Source organism: Anomaloglossus baeobatrachus, chromosome 4, assembly GCF_048569485.1.
Source record: "Anomaloglossus baeobatrachus isolate aAnoBae1 chromosome 4, aAnoBae1.hap1, whole genome shotgun sequence".
NCBI classification, from domain to species: Eukaryota; Metazoa; Chordata; class Amphibia; order Anura; family Aromobatidae; genus Anomaloglossus; species Anomaloglossus baeobatrachus.
The window spans coordinates 444,032,364-444,052,850 of NC_134356.1; the positions used below are offsets into that span (position 1 = coordinate 444,032,364).

The window sequence follows — 20,487 nt, forward strand, 5'->3', positions numbered from 1 at the left end:
TTTTTGACTAATCCCAGCTATCATCAAGCCCATGTATTACCCCAATTGCCACCTCACCAGGGCAAATGGGATGAGTCGGGAAAAATGCCAGAATTAAAGCTAGGAAGGGCCAATGATCATGAGTCTCAACCAGCCTGTGAATATAAAACCCCAGTGGTCCGATTTTTTAAATTATTTAAAAACATAGCTTGGGATCCCGTCTATTTTTGATAACCAGCCAAGGTGAAGCACTGGGGGTTGCAGCCAGTTGTTATCAAAAATAGGGAGGGAGCCCATGCCATGTTTTAAATTATTTGGTTATTTTTACACTACAATAAAGCAAACTGACTGCAACCAATCAGAGACACCGAAGCAGTGAATAATCAAGTAGTTTAATGAGCGGGCCCAGAGAATAAGCTGACTCCTGTGTTATCTTCCGACAAACATGGTATGTATAACTATTCTGTTCTTACCCCCATTTTGCTTCCTTTTGCTGGCCCTTAGCCCTTACTATGAACATTTTACAGTAATTTTCGGCACAGACGTTCGAGTCCCAATTGACTTGTATGGGGTTTGGTGTCAAGTTCGGATCAAGACCAGTTCTTGAAACAAACACTTCTTTTTTCAAGTCGGTACAAACCCGGCAAACCCAAATATCCACAGGTCCACTCATCTCTAACTCTAACAAATACTGAAGTAATTTTCCTGGCAGGGACAGCCTCCACTGAAACATTTACACTCACACCTAGTACTGGCTGATATTTCTCTCTATGCATTTCAAATATAGTCATATATTGTGACATATAGTGAATTAGTTAGTAGCTCATGGTCGCAACCGTGGATTCTCAAGCTGCAATGCCCTGCACAAGAGGTAAGAGACATGAGAACTATACTACATTTCTAATTGAAGAAAAATGGAGGGGAGCCAGCACTGCTTATGAATGGCATGCAACAATGAAGAAATAAAAAGTGTAATATTCACAAATTCATTCCTACTGTAACAATTCAATGAGATTTTTTTCAAATGATTGATCAATGATTTGAGCCCCCTGCCCCGTCACGGCAAATCTCTATAGGGGGGTCCCTAACGCTATATTATAAATTATTAAAACACCACCTGCCTGAACCTTGTTCCGCCCTCATCCATTTTGCTGGTCTGGCACTGTGAGGGCCAGTCCTGACATTGTACTGGTGTGTGTGGTTCTGCCACACACACTGGCACCTGGGCTGCCTTTATTCGCGGTTGTCAGTCCTGGCAGCATGGGAGCGGTTCAGACATGTCTCGGGTAAGTGGTGTTTTCATATGGTCCTGCTCATTATTAGAGTTGAGCGCGGTTCGTGGTTCGTGGTTCTCCAGTTCTAGGCTCGAGTGATTTTGGGGCATGTTCTAGATCGAACTAGAACTCGAGCTTTTTGCAAAAGCTCGATAGTTCTAGAAACGTTCGAGAACGGTTCTAGCAGCCAAAAAACAGCTAAATCTTAGCTTGGTTTCTGCTGTAATAGTGTAAGTCACTCTGTGAATCAAACTATTATCACATTTCAGTGTATAGTGTGCGTGAACAGCGCCTTCAGATCACTGCTGTTTCTATAATGGCGATCGCCATTTTTTTTTTTTTTTTCCTTGTCTTCCTTCCCTAAGCGCGCGCGTCTTGTGGGGCTGGCCAGCATGTCAGCCAATCACAGACACACACACACCTAAGTGGACTTTGAGGCAGAGAAGCAACGGCATGTGTGATAGGATCTGCATGTCACATGTCCCTGCATTATAAAACCGGACATTTTCTTCACGATCGCCATTATCTGCCTTCTGCGTCTTTGGTGTCAGACATCACTGTCGCAGCTCCGTCCTTTGTCCTATCGCCGATACAGCTGTATGCGCTGCATACACAGCGTTAGACAGCTTAGGGAGAGCACATTCTAGCAGTCCTTTTAAGGGCTCGTACCGGCAGGGTCAGAGAGCCATAGGTGACAGGTCCTGCAAACAGCAACAGCGTCTGTGTAGCCCAGGTCAGGGATTTCCTCCCTGCATTTCACCATTAGGAGGGAATAGAAAGGCAGGCTTCCATTCCTCTACCCAGAGCACCACAATCCTGCCACTGTACCCTCTTGTCCTCTGCACACTCCAACTCATTCTAACTAAGCCATTATACTAGCAAACACTCAGTGTACCTAGTGGCATCCTATACGTGGCTATTGGACTTTGCTATAGTCCCACTAGTGCCAAGACATTTGCAGAGCGCATCTGCCTGCGTTGCACACTCCAACTAATTATAACGAAGCCATTATACTAGCACACACTCAGTGTACCTAGTGGCATCCTATACGTGGCTATTGGACTTTGCTATAGTCCCACTAGGGCCAAGACATTTGCAGAGCACATCTGCCTGCATTGCACACTCCAACAAATTATAACGAAGCCATTATACTAGCAAACACTCAGTGTACCTAGTGGCATCCTATACGTGGCTATTGGACTTTGCTATAGTCCCACTAGTGCCAAGACATTTGCAGAGCGCATCTGCCTGCGTTGCACACTCCAACTAATTATAACGAAGCCATTATACTAGCACACACTCAGTGTACCTAGTGGCATCCTATACGTGGCTATTGGACTTTGCTATAGTCCCACTAGGGCCAAGACATTTGCAGAGCACATCTGCCTGCATTGCACACTCCAAGTTTTTTAAACTAAGTAATTTTACTAGCAAACACTCAGTGTACCTAGTGGCATCCTATACGTGGCTATTGGACTTTGCTATAGTCCCACTAGTGCAAAGACATTAGCAGAGCACATCTGCCTGCATTGCACACTCCAAGTTTTTTAAACTCAGCCATTATACTAGCAAACACACAGTGTACCTAGTGGCATCCTATACGTGGCTATTGGACTTTGCTATAGTCCCACTAGTGCCAAGACATTTGCAGAGCGCATCTGCCTGCGTTGCACACTACAACAAATTATAACGAAGCCATTATACTAGCAAACACTCAGTGTACCTAGTGGCATCCTATACGTGGCTATTGGACTTTGCTATAGTCCCACTAGTGCCAAGACATTTGCAGAGCGCATCTGCCTGCGTTGCACACTACAACAAATTATAACGAAGCCATTATACTAGCAAACACTCAGTGTACCTAGTGGCATCCTATACGTGGCTATTGGACTTTGCTATAGTCCCACTAGTGCCAAGACATTTGCAGAGCGCATCTGCCTGCGTTGCACACTCCAACTAATTATAACGAAGCCATTATACTAGCAAACACTCAGTGTACCTAGTGGCATCCTATACGTGGCTATTGGACTTTGCTATAGTCCCACTAGTGCCAAGACATTTGCAGAGCGCATCTGCCTGCGTTGCACACTACAACAAATTATAACGAAGCCATTATACTAGCAAACACTCAGTGTACCTAGTGGCATCCTATACGTGGCTATTGGACTTTGCTATAGTCCCACTAGTGCCAAGACATTTGCAGAGCGCATCTGCCTGCGTTGCACACTCCAACTAATTATAACGAAGCCATTATACTAGCACACACTCAGTGTACCTAGTGGCATCCTATACGTGGCTATTGGACTTTGCTATAGTCCCACTAGGGCCAAGACATTTGCAGAGCACATCTGCCTGCATTGCACACTCCAAGTTTTTTAAACTAAGCAATTTTACTAGCAAACACTCAGTGTACCTAGTGGCATCCTATACGTGGCTATTGGACTTTGCTATAGTCCCACTAGTGCAAAGACATTAGCAGAGCACATCTGCCTGCATTGCACACTCCAAGTTTTTTAAACTCAGCCATTATACTAGCAAACACACAGTGTACCTAGTGGCATCCTATACGTGGCTATTGGACTTTGCTATAGTCCCACTAGTGCCAAGACATTTGCAGAGCGCATCTGCCTGCGTTGCACACTCCAACTAATTATAACGAAGCCATTATACTAGCAAACACTCAGTGTACCTAGTGGCATCCTATACGTGGCTATTGGACTTTGCTATAGTCCCACTAGTGCCAAGACATTTGCAGAGCGCATCTGCCTGCGTTGCACACTCCAACTAATTATAACGAAGCCATTATACTAGCACACACTCAGTGTACCTAGTGGCATCCTATACGTGGCTATTGGACTTTGCTATAGTCCCACTAGTGCCAAGACATTTGCAGAGCGCATCTGCCTGTGTTGCACACTACAACAAATTATAACGAAGCCATTATACTAGCAAACACTCAGTGTACCTAGTGGCATCCTATACGTGGCTATTGGACTTTGCTATAGTCCCACTAGTGCCAAGACATTTGCAGAGCGCATCTGCCTGCGTTGCACACTCCAACTAATTATAACGAAGCCATTATACTAGCACACACTCAGTGTACCTAGTGGCATCCTATACGTGGCTATTGGACTTTGCTATAGTCCCACTAGGGCCAAGACATTTGCAGAGCACATCTGCCTGCATTGCACACTCCAAGTTTTTTAAACTAAGCAATTTTACTAGCAAACACTCAGTGTACCTAGTGGCATCCTATACGTGGCTATTGGACTTTGCTATAGTCCCACTAGTGCAAAGACATTAGCAGAGCACATCTGCCTGCATTGCACACTCCAAGTTTTTTAAACTCAGCCATTATACTAGCAAACACTCAGTGTACCTAGTGGCATCCTATACGTGGCTATTGGACTTTGCTATATTCCCACTAGTGCCAAGACATTTGCAGAGCGCATCTGCCTGCGTTGCACACTCCAACAAATTATAACGAAGCCATTATACTAGCAAACACTCAGTGTACCTAGTGGCATCCTATACGTGGCTATTGGACTTTGCTATAGTCCCACTAGTGCCAAGACATTTGCAGAGCGCATCTGCCTGCGTTGCACACTCCAACTAATTATAACGAAGCCATTATACTAGCACACACTCAGTGTACCTAGTGGCATCCTATACGTGGCTATTGGACTTTGCTATAGTCCCACTAGTGCCAAGACATTTGCAGAGCGCATCTGCCTGCGTTGCACACTACAACAAATTATAACGAAGCCATTATACTAGCAAACACTCAGTGTACCTAGTGGCATCCTATACGTGGCTATTGGACTTTGCTATAGTCCCACTAGTGCCAAGACATTTGCAGAGCGCATCTGCCTGCGTTGCACACTCCAACTAATTATAACGAAGCCATTATACTAGCACACACTCAGTGTACCTAGTGGCATCCTATACGTGGCTATTGGACTTTGCTATAGTCCCACTAGTGCCAAGACATTTGCAGAGCGCATCTGCCTGCGTTGCACACTCCAACTAATTATAACGAAGCCATTATACTAGCAAACACTCAGTGTACCTAGTGGCATCCTATACGTGGCTATTGGACTTTGCTATAGTCCCACTAGTGCCAAGACATTTGCAGAGCGCATCTGCCTGCGTTGCACACTACAACAAATTATAACGAAGCCATTATACTAGCAAACACTCAGTGTACCTAGTGGCATCCTATACGTGGCTATTGGACTTTGCTATAGTCCCACTAGTGCCAAGACATTTGCAGAGCGCATCTGCCTGCGTTGCACACTCCAACTAATTATAACGAAGCCATTATACTAGCACACACTCAGTGTACCTAGTGGCATCCTATACATGGCTATTGGACTTTGCTATAGTCCCACTAGTGCCAAGACATTTGCAGAGCGCATCTGCCTGCGTTGCACACTACAACAAATTATAACGAAGCCATTATACTAGCAAACACTCAGTGTACCTAGTGGCATCCTATACGTGGCTATTGGACTTTGCTATAGTCCCACTAGTGCCAAGACATTTGCAGAGCGCATCTGCCTGCGTTGCACACTCCAACTAATTATAACGAAGCCATTATACTAGCACACACTCAGTGTACCTAGTGGCATCCTATACGTGGCTATTGGACTTTGCTATAGTCCCACTAGGGCCAAGACATTTGCAGAGCACATCTGCCTGCATTGCACACTCCAAGTTTTTTAAACTAAGCAATTTTACTAGCAAACACTCAGTGTACCTAGTGGCATCCTATACGTGGCTATTGGACTTTGCTATAGTCCCACTAGTGCAAAGACATTAGCAGAGCACATCTGCCTGCATTGCACACTCCAAGTTTTTTAAACTCAGCCATTATACTAGCAAACACTCAGTGTACCTAGTGGCATCCTATACGTGGCTATTGGACTTTGCTATAGTCCCACTAGTGCCAAGACATTTGCAGAGCGCATCTGCCTGCGTTGCACACTCCAACAAATTATAACGAAGCCATTATACTAGCAAACACTCAGTGTACCTAGTGGCATCCTATACGTGGCTATTGGACTTTGCTATAGTCCCACTAGTGCCAAGACATTTGCAGAGCGCATCTGCCTGCGTTGCACACTCCAACTAATTATAACGAAGCCATTATACTAGCACACACTCAGTGTACCTAGTGGCATCCTATACGTGGCTATTGGACTTTGCTATAGTCCCACTAGGGCCAAGACATTTGCAGAGCACATCTGCCTGCATTGCACACTCCAAGTTTTTTAAACTAAGCAATTTTACTAGCAAACACTCAGTGTACCTAGTGGCATCCTATACGTGGCTATTGGACTTTGCTATAGTCCCACTAGTGCAAAGACATTAGCAGAGCACATCTGCCTGCATTGCACACTCCAAGTTTTTTAAACTCAGCCATTATACTAGCAAACACTCAGTGTACCTAGTGGCATCCTATACGTGGCTATTGGACTTTGCTATAGTCCCACTAGTGCCAAGACATTTGCAGAGCGCATCTGCCTGCGTTGCACACTCCAACAAATTATAACGAAGCCATTATACTAGCAAACACTCAGTGTACCTAGTGGCATCCTATACGTGGCTATTGGACTTTGCTATAGTCCCACTAGTGCCAAGACATTTGCAGAGCGCATCTGCCTGCGTTGCACACTCCAACTAATTATAACGAAGCCATTATACTAGCACACACTCAGTGTACCTAGTGGCATCCTATACGTGGCTATTGGACTTTGCTATAGTCCCACTAGGGCCAAGACATTTGCAGAGCACATCTGCCTGCATTGCACACTCCAAGTTTTTTAAACTAAGCAATTTTACTAGCAAACACTCAGTGTACCTAGTGGCATCCTATACGTGGCTATTGGACTTTGCTATAGTCCCACTAGTGCAAAGACATTTGCAGAGCACATCTGCCTGCGTTGCACACTCCAACTAATTATAACGAAGCCATTATACTAGCAAACACTCAGTGTACCTAGTGGCATCCTATACGTGGCTATTGGACTTTGCTATAGTCCCACTAGTGCCAAGACATTTGCAGCACGTCTGCCTGCGTTGCACACTCCAACGAATTATAACTAAGTTACATTGTCAGGGATATTTATTCTTTATTATTCTGCTGTTAATAAAGCTAGACCACCACTGCAATCTTCACCACCTCTCAATTTTTACTACCACATTTTCAGTCCACAATCTTGTCGCAATCAACATGAGTGGCAAAATGACAGATGCTGGTGGAAAGGGGAAGAGGCGTGGTGGAAAAGGCAAAAAATGTTTTGTCAGTGGGGAAGGTAGCAAAGCTCCATTATCATCTGCTGAAGATAGACCATCTACTAGCAAAAGTAAGATGTCTACTACTTATTGTGGACAATCCGATGTGCTCCCTTTTTTACGGACACGAACAAGAGGAACAAAGGTAGATGATGGGCAAAAAAGGAAAATGCTTGAATGGATCTCAAGTGGTCCAACAAGTGCCCTCTCAGCCACTTCAAGTACCGCATCCAAAAAACACCATTCCTCTGAGTTGTCATCCCAATCACACTTGATTTCTCCCAGCTCTGAAGTCTCCATCAGCCCTGCACAGTATGGTGGAACTGAGATGGCTGAGTCTGCAGAGCTGTTCAGTCACACTATAGCCTGGGAATCAGAGGTCTGCTCCCAAGCTACAGTGAGTACAGAACAGGAAATGGTCTGCAGTGATGCCCAGAACCTTTGTGACTCAGATTCAGGCCGTGAGGACCAAGTTTCTGAGCATAATGTTGACCCTTTGTCACAAACTGTAACACCTGTGGTTATAGACAATGAGGAACACACTGATGAAGATGAGACGCAGATACCCGATTGGGATGACAACTTAAATATTCGGTCAGGGCAAGAAGAGGCTCGGTCTGAGGGGGAGGGGAGTGCAAACACAACAATTGATGATGACGTTCTAGATCCCACCTACTGTCAACCCCCAGTCAGGCACTCGAGGAGGTCAACAGAGGCGGTGGAGGAGGATGCAACCGACGACGAAGTTACCTTGCGCCTTCCTGGACAGAGTCGGAGCACTGGTAGCACGTCTACAACTGCATCCTCAGCCACCACTCTGCCTATGAGCATTATTCGGGGTGGATCAACAGGTCGCATGGCCTCTAAGCCTTGCCTAGCCTGGGCCTTTTTTCACATCGAAAAAGATCGCCCAACTCATGTGATATGTAACATTTGTCATGATTCTGTTAGTAGAGGTCAAAACCTCAGCAGTTTGACAACTTCTTCCATGAATCGTCACATGAATAAATATCATAAGTCTCGGTGGGAAGCTCACCGTGCTGCAATGCCGGCTAGCGGAGCGAACCATCCACCGCCCGCCCCTTCCAGTGCATCCGCGCGCTCGTCATCTTCTAGGACTGTGGGGACAGCTGTCACACCTGTTTTTCCACGCAAAACTTCCACCACTGTAACCGCAACAGGCAGTTTGCTTGTAAGGTCGTCAGTTGGTTTGGAAGGGGAAACAAGTGAGTGTGTACAGCTCTCTCAGACATCGATAGCACCAACGTTGGATGAAGGCAACATCATGTCTCCGCCTGCACTTTCCTCACAAACCTGCATTTTTCCAGGGACACCCTACTCAACACCGTCTACACACAGCAGCCAGATCTCTGTCCCTCAGATGTGGTCAAATAAAAGGCCACTTCCTCCGACCCATGACAAAGCTAAGAGGTTGACTCTATCCCTCTGTAAGCTGTTGGCTACCGAAATGCTGCCTTTCCGCCTAGTGGACACACAGGATTTTAGAGACCTTATGTCTGTCGCTGTGCCCCAGTACCAGATGCCTAGTCGCCACTACTTCTCTAAGAAAGGTGTGCCCGCGCTACACCAGCATGTCGCACACAACATCACCGCTTCCTTGAGAAACTCTGTGTGTGAACGGGTGCATTTCACCACCGATACTTGGACCAGTAAGCATGGACAGGGACGTTACATGTCGCTGACTGGGCACTGGGTAACTATGGTGATAGATGGTGAAGGGTCTGCTGCACAAGTCTTGCCGTCCCCACGACTTGTGTGTCAATCCTCTGTCTGTCCAAGTTCCGCCACAGCTTCTGCATCCTCCACCTCATCTGGGTCCTCCACCTCCGCCCCAAGCCTGCCTGGTCAGGCCACCAGCGTTCTCACTGCGCAGAAGGAATCACGCACGCCTCATTACTATGCTGGCAGCCGAGCGCAACGGCATCAGGCGGTCTTTAGCTTGACATGTCTTGGTAATAAGAGTCACACAGCTGAGGAGTTGTGGTCAGCTCTGCGGTCCGAGTTTAATAAATGGTTGTCTCCACTCAACCTGCAGCCTGGTAAGGCCGTGTGCGACAATGCTGCAAACCTGGGTGCGGCCCTTCGCCTGGGAAAGGTGACACACGTACCTTGTATGGCTCACGTGTTGAACCTTGTCGTGCAGCAATTTTTAACACACTATCCCGGCCTAGATGGCCTTCTGAACAGGGCACGAAAACTGTCTGCTCACTTCCGGCGTTCAAGCGCCGCAGCTGAGCGACTTGCATCGCTCCAGAAGTCTTTCGGCCTGCCGGTTCATCGCCTGAAATGCGATGTGGCGACACGCTGGAATTCAACTCTACACATGTTACAGCGACTGTGGCAGCACCGCAGAGCCCTGGTGCAATACGTCATGACGTATAGCCTGGGCCAACGAGATGCAGAGGTGGGGCAGATCACCCTGATGGAGTGGTCTCAGATCAAGGACCTATGCACCCTTCTGCACAGTTTCGACATGGCGACGAATATGTTTAGCTCTGACAATGCCATTATCAGCATGACGATTCCAGTCATTTACATGCTGGAGCACACGCTAAACACTATTCGGAGTCAGGGGGTGGGACAACATGAAGGGGAGGAACTACAGGAGGATTCATATGTGCAAGGGACAACAACATCACCAAGATCCAGACGTTCATCATCACCAACGCAGCAGGCATGGGACCATGGGGAACAGGGATCGACAAGGGCGCATAGTAGCAGGCGAAATGTTGAGCAAGGTGCAGGAGAACATGAAGAAATGGAGGACGAACTGTCCATGGACATGGAAGACTCAGCGGATGAGGGAGACCTTGGTCAAATTTCAGTTGAAAGAGGTTGGGGGGAGATGTCAGAGGAAGAAAGAACGGTTAGCACCTCTATGCCACAAACACAGCGTGGACTTGGTCCGCATGGCTGCGCAAGACACATGAGTGCCTTCTTGTTGCACTACCTCCAACATGACAGTCGTATTGTCAAAATTAGAAGTGATGATGACTACTGGATTGCCACACTATTAGATCCCCGGTACAAGTCCAAATTTTGTGACATAATTCCAGCCATAGAAAGGGACGCACGTATGCAGGAGTATCAGCAGAAGCTGTTACTCGATCTTAGCTCGGCTTTTCCACCAAACAACCGTGCAGGTGCAGGGAGGGAATCTCCCAGTTGTAACTTGACAAACATGGGACGGTCTCGTCATCTTCACCAGTCTACCCGTACCAGTAGGACCGTATCTGGTGCCGGTAACAGCAATTTTATGGAATCTTTTCATAATTTTTTTAGACCCTCTTTTGCAAGGCCACCAGAGACAACAAGTCTGACACATACTCAACGGCTGGAGAGGATGATACAGGAGTATCTCCAAATGAACATCGATGCCATGACTGTGCAACTGGAGCCTTGCTCCTTTTGGGCTTCAAACATAGAAAAATGGCCAGAGCTCTCCAGTTACGCCTTGGAGATTTTGTCGTGTCCAGCTGCCAGCGTTGTCTCTGAACGTGTATTCAGTGCTGCTGGGTGTGTGCTGACAGATAAGCGCACGCGTCTGTCCAGTGACAATGTGGACAGACTGACGTTCATCAAAATGAACAAGTCATGGATCCAGAAGGAATTTACTACCCCTGTGTCATCCTGGGGAGAGTAAATGCTTGTGGATTTGGAATGTGCTTGATGCAAATCAAAACATCCTGTTTGCAACTAGGGCCCAAGTGCTGCCACTGATGGGGTGGGTGTCTGTGTGGCCCAATTTTTGGAAAAAAAGGGAGACTCCGCTTGGAGTAACCCTTGCTTACATTGTTTTTAAAAGAAGCCAAGATGAACAAGTCATGGATCAGCAAAGACTTTATCTACGTACCCCGGTGTCATCCTGGGGACGGATAAGAATGGCGTATTTTTGAATGTGCTTGATGCAAATCAAAACATCCTGTTTGCAACTAGGGCCCAAGTGCTGCCACTGATGGGGTGGGTGTCTGTGTGGCCCAATTTTTGGAAAAAAGGGAGACTCCGCTTTGAGTAACCCTTGCTTGCTGTGTTTTTAAAAGAAGCCAAGATGAACAGAGCTGGGATCAGGAAAGACTTTGCTACCTACCCCGGTGTCATCCTGGGGACGGATAAGAATGGCGTATTTTTGAATGTGCTTGATGCAAATCTAGCTGTGAAGTGTACAACTGGGGCACAACTGCTGCCACTGAAGGGGTGGGTGTGTGTGGGCCCAATTTTTGGAAAAAAGGGAGACTCCGCTTGGAGTAACCCTTGCTTGCTGTGTTTTTAAAAGAAGCCAAGATGAACAGAGCTGGGATCAGGAAAGACTTTGCTACCTACCCCGGTGTCATCCTGGGGACGGATAAGAATGGCGTATTTTTGAATGTGCTTGATGCAAATCAAAACATCCTGTTTGCAACTAGGGCCCAAGTGCTGCCACTGATGGGGTGGGTGTCTGTGTGGCCCAATTTTTGGAAAAAAAGGGAGACTCCGCTTGGAGTAACCCTTGCTTGCTGTGTTTTTAAAAGAAGCCAAGATGAACAGAGCTGGGATCAGGAAAGACTTTGCTACCTACCCCGGTGTCATCCTGGGGACGGATAAGAATGGCGTATTTTTGAATGTGCTTGATGCAAATCAAAACATCCTGTTTGCAACTAGGGCCCAAGTGCTGCCACTGATGGGGTGGGTGTCTGTGTGGCCCAATTTTTGGAAAAAAAGGGAGACTCCGCTTGGAGTAACCCTTGCTTACATTGTTTTTAAAAGAAGCCAAGATGAACAAGTCATGGATCAGCAAAGACTTTATCTACGTACCCCGGTGTCATCCTGGGGACGGATAAGAATGGCGTATTTTTGAATGTGCTTGATGCAAATCAAAACATCCTGTTTGCAACTAGGGCCCAAGTGCTGCCACTGATGGGGTGGGTGTCTGTGTGGCCCAATTTTTGGAAAAAAGGGAGACTCCGCTTTGAGTAACCCTTGCTTGCTGTGTTTTTAAAAGAAGCCAAGATGAACAGAGCTGGGATCAGGAAAGACTTTGCTACCTACCCCGGTGTCATCCTGGGGACGGATAAGAATGGCGTATTTTTGAATGTGCTTGATGCAAATCTAGCTGTGAAGTGTACAACTGGGGCACAACTGCTGCCACTGAAGGGGTGGGTGTGTGTGGGCCCAATTTTTGGAAAAAAGGGAGACTCCGCTTGGAGTAACCCTTGCTTGCTGTGTTTTTAAAAGAAGCCAAGATGAACAGAGCTGGGATCAGGAAAGACTTTGCTACCTACCCCGGTGTCATCCTGGGGACGGATAAGAATGGCGTATTTTTGAATGTGCTTGATGCAAATCAAAACATCCTGTTTGCAACTAGGGCCCAAGTGCTGCCACTGATGGGGTGGGTGTCTGTGTGGCCCAATTTTTGGAAAAAAAGGGAGACTCCGCTTGGAGTAACCCTTGCTTACATTGTTTTTAAAAGAAGCCAAGATGAACAAGTCATGGATCAGCAAAGACTTTATCTACGTACCCCGGTGTCATCCTGGGGACGGATAAGAATGGCGTATTTTTGAATGTGCTTGATGCAAATCAAAACATCCTGTTTGCAACTAGGGCCCAAGTGCTGCCACTGATGGGGTGGGTGTCTGTGTGGCCCAATTTTTGGAAAAAAGGGAGACTCCGCTTGGAGTAACCCTTGCTTGCTGTGTTTTTAAAAGAAGCCAAGATGAACAGAGCTGGGATCAGGAAAGACTTTGCTACCTACCCCGGTGTCATCCTGGGGACGGATAAGAATGGCGTATTTTTGAATGTGCTTGATGCAAATCTAGCTGTGAAGTGTACAACTGGGGCACAACTGCTGCCACTGAAGGGGTGGGTGTGTGTGGGCCCAATTTTTGGAAAAAAGGGAGACTCCGCTTGGAGTAACCCTTGCTTGCTGTGTTTTTAAAAGAAGCCAAGATGAACAGAGCTGGGATCAGGAAAGACTTTGCTACCTACCCCGGTGTCATCCTGGGGACGGATAAGAATGGCGTATTTTTGAATGTGCTTGATGCAAATCAAAACATCCTGTTTGCAACTAGGGCCCAAGTGCTGCCACTGATGGGGTGGGTGTCTGTGTGGCCCAATTTTTGGAAAAAAAGGGAGACTCCGCTTGGAGTAACCCTTGCTTACATTGTTTTTAAAAGAAGCCAAGATGAACAAGTCATGGATCAGCAAAGACTTTATCTACGTACCCCGGTGTCATCCTGGGGACGGATAAGAATGGCGTATTTTTGAATGTGCTTGATGCAAATCAAAACATCCTGTTTGCAACTAGGGCCCAAGTGCTGCCACTGATGGGGTGGGTGTCTGTGTGGCCCAATTTTTGGAAAAAAGGGAGACTCCGCTTGGAGTAACCCTTGCTTGCTGTGTTTTTAAAAGAAGCCAAGATGAACAGAGCTGGGATCAGGAAAGACTTTGCTACCTACCCCGGTGTCATCCTGGGGACGGATAAGAATGGCGTATTTTTGAATGTGCTTGATGCAAATCTAGCTGTGAAGTATACAACTGGGGCACAACTGCTGCCACTGAAGGGGTGGGTGTGTGTGGGCCCAATTTTTGGAAAAAAGGGAGACTCCGCTTGGAGTAACCCTTGCTTGCTGTGTTTTTAAAAGAAGCCAAGATGAACAGAGCTGGGATCAGGAAAGACTTTGCTACCTACCCCGGTGTCATCCTGGGGACGGATAAGAATGGCGTATTTTTGAATGTGCTTGATGCAAATGTAGCTGTGAAGTGTACAACTGGGGCACAAGTGCTGCCACTGAAGGGGTGGGTGTGTGTGTGGCCCAATTTTTGGAAAAAAGGGAGACTCCGCTTGGAGTCACCTTGCGGTGTTTTACATGATTTTAGAAGGGCGTGCCATGCCTATATCTGTGTGTCCTCCTCTTTTTCCTTGTCCAGCTGTTTTGTTTTCGCATGAGTATATGTCCTTGTCACTTTCCAATGTGTTTGAGTTGTTTGTCACCTTTAGGACACCTTTGAGGGTGTTTTCTAGGTGTTTTTCTGTGTTTGTGATTGCCTGCCATTGTTTCCTATGCAGTTCGAGTTCGGTTCGTCGAACGTTCGACGAACCGAACTCGAACGGGAGGTCCGTTCGGCGAACCAACCTCGAGCCGAACCGCGACCGGTTCGCTCATCTCTACTCATTATATGAGACCTTATGGTACATAATAATTTATAATATAGCGTTAGGGACCCCCCTATAGAGATTTGCCGTGACGGGGCAGGGGGGCTCAAATCATTGATCAATCATTTGCAAAAAATCTCATTGAATTGTTACAGTAGGAATGAATTTGTGAATATTACACTTTTTATTTCTTCATTGTTGCATGCCATTCATAAGCAGTGCTGGCTCCCCTCCTTTTTTCATTTCTAATTGAAGGTATTTGGTAATATATTATTGCGATAGAATCTTGGAGATGGGAATACTCCTTTAAGGAGTCAATTGGCCATATGTACCTTCAGCATAAATGTACGAGTATCTACTATTGTGATTGAGAAATAACTGCCTACTTAATGTGTAAGTGCACTTTTAAAAATATCTTGACATGTCACAGACTCCTGTCATTGGTTTTGTTTGGTTGGGATCTGGGTACAGACACCTTCACTGATTGCTAAATAGAAGTAGCCTAAGGGGCACTTTGCACACTGCGACATCGCAGGCCGATGCTGCGATGCCGAGTGCGATAGTGCCCGCCCCCGTCGCAGCAGCGATATGTGGTGATAGCTGGCGTAGCGAAAGTTATCGCTACGCCAGCTTCACACACACACTCACCTGCCGTGCGACGTCCCTGTGGCCGGCGACCCGCCTCCTTGTTAAGGGGGCGGGTCGTGCGGCGTCACTGCGACGTCACACGGCAGGCGGCCAATCAGAGCGGAGGGGCGGAGATGAGCAGGATGTAAACATCCTGCCCACCTCCTTCCTTCCGCATATCCTACGGAAGCCGCAGTGAGGCCGGCAGGAGACGTTCCTCGCTCCTGCGACTTCACACACAGCGATGTGTGCTGCCGCAGGAGCGAGGAACAACATCGGACCGTCGCGTCAGCGTAATCATGGATTACGCCGACGCTGCACCGATGATACGATTACGACGCTTTTGCGCTCATTAATCGTATCATCCAGCCTTTACACACTGCGATGTCGCATGCGATGCCGGAAGTGCGTCATTTTCAATTTGACCCCACCGACATCGCACCTGCGATGTCGCAGTGTGCAAAGTGCCCCTAAGGCTATGTGCCCACGCTGCGGATTTACCGCGGATTTTGCCGCGGATTTGCCGAAAATCTGCAGCAGCGGCACTTCCAAGCCATTTCAATGGCATTTTGGAAATGCTGTGTCCATGCTGCGGATTTTTCCGCTGCGGATTTGCCGCGGATTTTGATCCGGAAAAATCTGCAGCATGTCAATTGTTTGTTGCGGATTTTGGTGCGGATTTGGGTATAGAATGGGAAAAAAAAAAAAAAAAAATCCGCATCAAAATCCGCGGTAAATCCGCCGGTGCGGATTTGCCGCGAAAGTCGCGGATTTTCAGGCAGAAAAGTCCGCAGGTACATTCTACCGTGGACACATAGCCTTAGTGCTCAGAAACGTGCTGCTCTCCTCCATCCCAGACAAGACAGACTCCATTAAGTTTCTGTTCAGACCATCTTTAGTTTAAGAGGAGAACAGCACTCTCCTCTGAGACAGAGAGACTCATTTTATCGATTGTTTGGGGTCTCAGCACTTGCTCTTAATTAAAACTTTTGATATGTCTACATGACATATCAAAAGCTTAAAAAACATGAAGTTACACTTTAACTCCTTCACTTTATGCATCTCATGTCTTAATGACTGAAGCAAAATTTTAAATTTTTCTATGCCTTTATTTAACCAGGTAAAACTTTGTATGGATTGCCCATAATTGTGATATTTTTTTCTCCAGAAGAAATAGGGCTTTCTTTTGGTGTTATATATTATTGGTATTCTTTTTTTCTCCATAAAGCTTACAGAAAGTAAAAAAACAAAAACCGTGGTAAATGAAGTATGAAATAATTTTTAATTAATAAAAGTATTTTTCTTTTTATTTTAATTAAATGAACATGTAAACATATACAGTACTGTTACCGACCACTGAATTGTTTACAATATACAGCATAAAGAGAATGACATGGAACACGTACTAAACATGGGTATGCGAACTGTCTTTTATGTCTTTTAGACATCTGAGAATATGTTTTAGTTCTTCAGGCAGAAGACAGTTTAGGACACACTGACATTTTTTTCTGTCCTAAAGCGTCTTTTTTCCCCTTTTTTTTCTAATATCTTTTGGCTGTTGTTTTTTCTTTTTTCTATTATTATTTAAATTGTATTAAATGGAACCTGTCAGATGCAATATGCACCCAGAACCACAAGCAGTTCTAGGTGTATATTTCTAATCCCTGCCTAACCGTCCCTGCATCTAGTAGCATTGATTAAGAGATCTTTAGAAAAGATCCTTTATTATATGCTACTGAGCGCAGGGGCTAGTTGCAAGGGTGTTAATTCTGGCACTCATTCCGCTAATGTTAGCACACCAACAGGACGTGCAAACATTCTTTTTAATGCATATTGTCCAGCATAATCAGCAGTGTCTCGCGTAACTGTGTCCGTTGTCACCGCTTCAGAACACTAGGCTTAGGGTTGGTGCGCACAATTAGAATTCCCCACACTTCCAGTCATGTGTACTATGAAGCCAGGTGTACAGGTCCCCGCTTCAGAGAGGGCTAATGCGCATGATCAGACGTGTCGTGCATTATGATCATGCGCACTGACCCTAAGCCCAGCATCTGAAGCGGTGACAACGGACACTGGTACGCGCGTCATGTTGATGATGCTGGGCACTGGGCATTGAATAGGATGTTAGCACACCCAGAAGTACATGCTAAGAGGGTGGAATGAGCGCAGTAAGTAACACCCTTGAGACTAGTCCCTGCGCTTATTAGCATATCATAAAGGATCTTTGGAAATACTTTTTCTAAAGATCTCTTTATGTATGCTACTAGATACAGGGACTGTTAGGCAGGGATTATACAGTTAGGTCCAGAAATATTTGGACAGTGACACAAGTTTTGTTATTTTAGCTGTTTACAAAAACATGTTCAGAAATACAATTATATATATAATATGGGCTGAAAGTGCACATTCCCAGCTGCAATATGAGAGTTTTCACATCCAAATCGGAGAAAGGGTTTAGGAATCATAGCTCTGTAATGCATAGCCTCCTCTTTTTCAAGGGACCAAAGTCAATGGGTCTGTGCGCACGTCCGAGTGACACGGACGCATCTTTGTTTGCTCCCTGTACGTTTTGTGCTTTTTTCATGTGATGTCGGTCTTTTTTCTTTTTCTGTTTCGTTCTCTCCCTCAGTCCGTCGGTCGGTCTCTCTCTATGTCTGTCGGTCGGTCTCTTTGTCTTATCTGTCCCTCTCGCTGTCTATCGGTCAGTTCCCCCCCTCTCTCATACTTACCATTCCCCGATCTCCGGCGCGGCGCTGCACTGCTGTTCTCTAAACTCCGGCGGCTTTTCCTCTTTTGAAAAAGCCGGCTGCTCATTAAACAATCTCGTATTCCCTGCTTTCCACGCCCACCGGCGCCAATGATTGGTTGCAGTGAGACATGCCCACACGCTGAGTGACAGGTGTCTCACTGCACCCAATCACAGCAGCCGGTGGGCGTGTCACTAAGGAGTATAGAAATAAATAAATAAATAATTAAAAAAACCGGCGTGCGGTCCCCCCCAAATTTAATACCAGCCAGATAAAGCCATACGGCTGAAGGCTGGTATTCTCAGGATGGGGAGCCCCACGTTATGGGGAGCCCCCCAGCCTAACAATATCAGTCAGCAGCCGCCCAGAATGGCCGCATACATTAGATGCGACTGTTCTGGGACTGTACCCGGCTCTTCCGGATTTGCCCTGGTGCGTTGGCAAATCGGGGTAATAAGGAGTTATTGGCAGCCCATAACTGCCACTAAATCCTAGATTAATCATGTCATGCGTCTCAGTGAGATACCTTCTATGATTGATCTGTAAACTACAGTAAATAAACACACACAACTGAAAAATCCTTTATTAGAAATAACAAACACAAACACATTCCCTGGTTCACCAATTTAATCAGCCCCAAAAAGCCCTCCATGTCCGGCGTAATCCAGGATGGTCCAGCGTCGCTTCCAGCTCTGCTGCATGAAGGTGACCGGAGCAGCAGAAGACACATCCGCTCCTGTCACCTCCACGCAGCAAATGAAGACAGCCGCGTGATCAGCTGTGCTGTCACTGAGGTTACCTGGATCCAGCGGTGGATGCAGCGGTGGCCACGGGTAACCTCAGTGACAGCTCAGCTGATCGCGCTACTCACCTCAGTTGCTGCGTGGAGCTGACCGGAGCGGTGGTGAGTAGCGCGATCAGCTGAGCTGTCACTGAGGTTACCCGCGGCCACCGCTGAATCCACCGCTGGATCCAGGTAACCTCAGTGACAGCACAGCTGATCACGCGGCTGTCTTTATTTGCTGCGTGGAGGTGACAGGAGCGGCGGTTTCTTCTGCTGCTCCGGTCACTTCCATGCAGCAGAGCTGGAAGCGACGCTGGACCATCCTGGATTACGCCGGACATGGAGGGCTTTTTGGGGCTGATTAAATTGGTGAACCAGGGAATGTGTTTGTGTTTGTTATTTCTAATAAAGGATTTTTCAGTTGTGTGTGTTTATTTACTGTAATTTACAGATCAATCATGGAAGGTATCTCGCGGAGACGCATGACATGATTAATCTAGGATTAAGTGGCAGCTATGGGCTGCCAATAACTCCTTATTACCCCGATTTGCCAACGCACCAGGGCAAATCGGGAAGAGCCGGGTAGTGTCCCAGAACAGTCGCATCTAATGTATGCGGCCATTCTGGGCGGCTGATGACTGATATTGTTAGGCTGGGGGGCTCCCCATAACGTGGGGCTCCCCATCCTGAGAATACCAGCCTTCAGCCGTATGGCTTTATCTGGCTGGTATTAAATTTGGGGGGAACCGCACGCCGGTTTTTTTTAATTATTTATTTATTTATTTCTATACTCCATAGTGACACGCCCACCGGCTGCTGTGATTGGGTGCAGTGAGACACCTGTCACTGAGCGTGTGGGCGTGTCTCACTGCAACCAATCATAGTCGCCGGTGGGCAGGGAAAGCAGGGAATACGAGATTGTTTAATGAGCGGCCGGCTTTTTCAAATTAGAAAAAGCCGCCGGAGCAGTGTGAATGCCATGCAGTGCCGGTGATCGGGGATCGGTGAGTATGAGAGAGGGGGGGACACTTCGGTCACTCGGGGGATTAGCGGTCATCGGTGAATCATTCACAGGTGACCGCTAATCAGTACACGGCACACAGACTGAGCCGCGGCATGACAATGAAGTCGGGTGACGTTCACCCGAGTTCATTCTCATCGCGCTACTCTGTCTGCTGTCTGCCGACATTTAGTAAACGACATTTTGTATCACACACGGACATTCCACACGGACAACACAAACACATGTCAGTTAAGTTTCACACGCACACACGGACATTTCACATGCACATACGGCTAGCATACGGGATACATACGCAGGCCACACATACCATAAAAACGGACCTAAAAAACGGAAAACAGACCCGAAAAAGGGCCCGTTTTACACGGACGTGGTTTTAACGGATGTGTGTTTTCGGCCTTAATGAGATTTATCCTTCCCACTACTGACAGTGGCAGGCAACTCAAATCCTATACTTATCTTTAAGATCTAAAAGAAGGTGGATATTATGCTTAAAATCCTCAATTGGGTGTCTAATAATAATAATAATAATAATAACACCCAAATATTTAAATTTTAACACATGATTGAGGGATAACAGAATCCACTTTCAGAGGCATCAGAACTGA

General features: G+C 46.6%; 1 protein-coding gene across 1 annotated transcript in view; it reads right to left on the reverse strand.

Annotated features, from left to right (window-relative positions):
• The window catches only part of HCN4 (hyperpolarization activated cyclic nucleotide gated potassium channel 4), a 337,166-nt gene that overhangs the window by 5,589 nt on the left and 311,090 nt on the right, over nt 1-20,487 (reverse strand). The gene's annotated exons all lie outside the window — the stretch shown is intronic.